The following is a 5,069-nucleotide window of genomic DNA, read 5'->3' as shown; positions in this document are numbered from 1 at the left end:
CCTAAAGCTGACAAGATCGAAGAATGTTACGGTGACCCGAGACCGAAACGATGGAAACGACGTGTTATAATAAATAAATCTGGTAACGCTTATTATGATCACTGGGGCGATTGTGATATTAAAAGTATTTATAATAAACAAGCAAGTGAGATGGTGGTAGAAGAGATTGATTACACATCGTGGAAAGATCCAAACTTATTGGTTGACCGGCTAAGACTTCTACATGACTCGCTTTGTGCAGGAAACTATTCGCGCATAAAAGAAATATCCTTCATACTCGAAGAACTGAGGAAAGCTGGCTACATACAATAATGACTTATTTTACTTCTATTTGTATAATGTTAAGAAATAAATTAAATATTAAAAGTAAAAATTTAATGTTTTTATTTCTTGCATTCTGATTTCTAACTAAGACTTAGTTCTCGTAACTTGTGTTTCCAAATGTGCTGCCTGTTTGATAGTGCTTCCAAAATGTGCTTCCTTTTTGTTGATGGTGCTTCCAAATGTGCTGCCTTTATTGATTGTGCTTCCAAAATGTGCTGTCTTTACGTTGATGGTGCTTTCAAAATGTGCTTCCTTTTTGTTGATGGTGTTTCCAAATGTGTTTTCTTTTTGTTGATGGTGCTTCCAAATGTGCTGCCTTTTATGATTGTGCTTCCAAAATGTGCTGCCTTTTTGTTGATGGTGCTTCCAAATGTGTTGCCTTTATTGATTGTGCTTCCAAATTGTGCTGCCTTTATGTTGATGGTGCTTCCAAAATGTGCTGCCTTTTTGATGGTGCTTCCAAAATGTGCTTCCTTTTTGTTGATGGTGCTTCCAAATGTGTTGCCTTTATTGATTGTGCTTCCAAAATGTGCTGCCTTTATGTTTATGGTGCTTCCAAAATGTGCTTCCTTTTTGTTGATGGTGTTTCCAAAAGTGCTTCCTTTTTATTGATGGTGCTTCCAAATGTGCTCTCTTTATTGATTGTGCTTCCAAAATGTGCTGCCTTTACGTTGATGGTGCTTCTAAACTGTGCTTCCTTTTTGTTGATGGTGTTTACAAATGTGCTGCCTTTTTTTTTTTTTGATTGTGCTGCCTTTTCGTTGACGGTCCTTCTATTTTTAATGTTGTTTTTGACTCTAGTATTATTGTTGATGGTTCTTGATTTGACTAGCTTATTATTCCATACGGTGCATGTATATAAGCGAGTCCTAGACAGTAGGATGCTCAGTTTGTTACTGACGTCGGCGGTGTAAGGATCGCCTAGTTTGTTTCTTCTGGTGCATGAGTCGTGTCAATTAGCTGTTCTTGAGATTTCGATGGCATCTTTACCGACTTTAACGTCGAACTCGATGGAGGATGTACCATCGACTGCGGGAACCATGACGTCAGCGCCGACGATGTTGGAGCAGATGCCGTTGGCAACGCCTCTGACAACACTGGAGGAGGATTTCGATATGTGCTGTTCCACCATCAGCTGAAGTTTCATCATCAGCAATGGATTCTTCAACTAATGAAGAGCGTACATTGCGTCAGTGCAAATACTGTGACGCATCATTTACTATCACCTCAAATGCTCGCAGACATGAAAGAAGCAGTTGTTCTAATAATGTTAAAAGAATACAATTTCAGTGCAATAAGTGCAAAAAACTAATTTCACATCTTGATAGCTTACATCTTCATTATAAAAAATGTCTCGAGAAAGTAAAGTGCGAGTATAATGAACCTGGTTATTGTTTTAACTCATGTGTTGTACCATCTGATGAGACTATATAAGTGAGACCCTGGTGATATGGACTTTAGTCCGTCTCTGGCTGCTGTGATGAACGGATCGGATAGTTAGACTTGTATAACATAATAGACCTGTATCTAGCTATTCTTGAGAACTCGATGGCATCATTACCTCTATCTACACCAACCTGGATCGAAGGTCTACCATCAGCAGTGCAGAGCACGATGACAACGACGTCTACAGCTACACCTGCTCTCTCAGCACAGCAGGAGATTTCGACGTGTGCAACATCTTCCGCAGAGCAGACCTCAACGGCTTCAGAAGTTAACATGTCAGCAGTGTTACAATGGTTGTCAACAGTTCCAGTGGCATTGATGAAGGAAGGAGCAACCAGCGGTGTTCCATCACCCGACTGCACGTACTGTGAGAAGATCAAAAACTTGAAATTATGGGATTATGTAATACACAATTGTAGTAATAACTCTGAACGCATTAAATATCAGTGCAACAGGTGTTTAAGCAAGTTTGTACAATATGGAAGATTAAAACGGCACCTCAGGAATTGTGATAGACTGGCTGCACATTCATCGGAATCAAGCTGTATATTTTGTAACAAAACATTGGCAAATATTCGAAGTGTACAACGACACGAAATATATCACTGTCCTTTTAATGAAGTCGATAATTCGACTTTGTGTGCAAATTGTGGTGTACCAATATGTCGAGCTGATAAACTGAATAGACATTTAAAGTCATGTAAAGGACATAGTCCGTATAGTAAGAAGACTGTTTGAATCGAGAGATCCACGAAACTTTGGTAATTTGTCTGTGTGTTTTTTGTACTTGTGGTAGTGTATAATTTATGTAATAAAAGTTTTTTTAAAAGAACTTGCGGTGTTTTTATTTTCTCAAACCTGACACTTTAGTGGTACTTTATTAAAATATTAAAGTTGTTTTGTATCGGTCAGGGATCGAACCAAGGACCTAAGTCAATCTAATCAATCAGTATATAGATTAAACGTAGTTTAGAATATGGCTTCATGTTCCAAACTTATCTCGACTTGTCTCGACTGGTTACACATTGCATAACACTTGTAGGTTTTTAAATTCAAACTTGGCATCATCCGGCGACAATGCCTTGAACTAAAGATGGCTGACAGTGGCACCATCTGGTAGCGACTTTATGAATTAAAGATGGCGGCAACAGAGAACTTGGTGAATACAGGCTACCGACTTGTCTCGTCTTGTCCTCGACTTGTCTCGACTGTCTAGACTTGTCTCGACTCGTTCCCGACCTGACTCGACTGACTACATAACACTTGGCGCCATCCGGCAGTAAATTTAAGAATTAAAGATGGTGACGGTGGCGCGCTCCGGCAGTAACTTTAAGAATTAAAGATGGCGACGGTGGTATCATCTGGTATCGATTATATGAACTAAAATATGGCGACGGTGGCGCCATCTACCAGCCAACTTGAGAACCAAGATGGCGGCGCCTCTGGCAACTAATTTTTGAATTTGGCGCGCGATACTAGCGACATCTACCAACCAACTTGAGGACCAAGATGGCTTCGCCTATGGCAACTAATTTTTGAAATTAGCACCATCTGGTAGTCTGTGCTGGAATTAAAGATGGTGGCTGTATAATAATTTTAATTTCAAATGTGATGTCTTAGGTATGTATTAAGGAAGGCAAAAGATGGCGGCTGATGTTTACATCAAATTTCGAAAAGTTGAAGTTCGCAAAAAAAAATTCGAATCCAAGATGGCGGCCGTGACGAAAAGTGCAACGGTGACGTCACGATTCGAAGTTGGTGGAAATTTCTAGAAATACAAAATGGCAAATGGATTAGCATGGATTAACATATGGATTAGCATAGATTGGCATATGGATTAGCATAGATTGGCATACAGGTTAGCATAGATTGGTATACGAATTAGCATAGATTGGCATACGGATTGGTATAGATTGACATGGATTAGCATAGATTGGCATGGATTAGCATAGATTGGCATGGATTAGGTTAGGTTAGCATAGATTAGCATATGGATTAGGTTAGGTTAGGTTAGGTTAGCATAGATTAGCATATGGATTAGGTTAGGTTAGGTTAGGTTAGGTTAGGTTAGGTTAGGTTAGGTTTAGTTTAGTTTAGTTTAGTTTGGTTTAGTTTAGTTTAGGTTAGGTTAGGTTAGGTTAGGTTAGGTTAGGTTAGGTTAGGTAAGGTTAGGTTAGCATAGATTAGCATATGGATTAGGTTAGGTTAGGTTAGTTTAGTTTAGTTTAGTTTAGGTTAGGTTAGGTTAGGTTAGGTTAGCATAGATTAGCATATGGATTAGGTTAGGTTAGGTTATGTTAGGTTAGGTTAGGTTAGGTTAGCATAGATTAGCATATGGATTAGGTAAGGTTAGGTTAGTTTTGTTTAGTTTAGTTTAGGTTAGGTTAGGTTAGGTTAGGTTAGGTTAGCATAGATTAGCATATGGATTAGGTTAGGTTAGGTTAGGTTAGGTTAGGTTAGTTTAGTTTAGTTTAGTTTAGGTTAGGTTAGGTTAGGTTAGGTTAGGTTAGGTTAGTTTAGTTTAGGTTAGGTTAGTTTAGTTTAGGTTAGGTTAGGTTATGTTAGGTTAGGTTAGGTTAGGTTAGCATAGATTAGCATATGGATTAGGTTAGGTGAGGTTAGTTTAGTTTAGTTTAGTTTAGGTTAGGTTAGGTTAGGTTAGGTTAGGTTAGTTTAGTTTAGTTTAGTTTAGTTTAGTTTAGGTTAGGTTAGGTTAGTTTAGTTTAGTTTAGTTTAGTTTAGGTTAGGTTAGGTTATGTTAGGTTAGTTTAGGTTAGGTTAGGTTAGCATAGATTAGCATATGGATTAGGTTAGGTGAGGTTAGTTTAGTTTAGTTTAGTTTAGTTTAGGTTAGGCTAGGTTAGGTTAGTTTAGTTTAGTTTAGTTTAGTTTAGGTTAGGTTAGGTTAGGTTAGGTTAGGTTAGGTTAGCATAGATTAGCATATGGATTAGGTTAGGTGAGGTTAGTTTAGTATAGTTTAGTTTAGGTTAGGTTAGGTTAGTTTAGTTTAGTTTAGTTTAGGTTAGGTTAGGTTAGTTTAGTTTAGTTTAGTTTAGGTTAGGTTAGGTTATGTTAGGTTAGGTTAGGTTAGGTTAGGTTAGCTTAGATTAGCATATGGATTAGGTTAGGTGAGGTTAGTTTAGTTTAGTTTAGGTTAGGTTAGGTTAGGTTAGGTTAGGTTAGTTTAGTTTAGTTTAGTTTAGTTTAGGTTAGGTTAGGTTAGGTTAGGTTAGCATAGATTAGCATATGGATTAGGTTAGGTGAGGTTAGTTTAGTTTAGTTTAGTTTAGTTTAGTTTA

This window comes from Bacillus rossius, chromosome 1, assembly GCF_032445375.1.
Source record: "Bacillus rossius redtenbacheri isolate Brsri chromosome 1, Brsri_v3, whole genome shotgun sequence".
Taxonomy (NCBI): domain Eukaryota; kingdom Metazoa; phylum Arthropoda; class Insecta; order Phasmatodea; family Bacillidae; genus Bacillus; species Bacillus rossius.
This window is presented reverse-complemented; position numbering follows the sequence as displayed.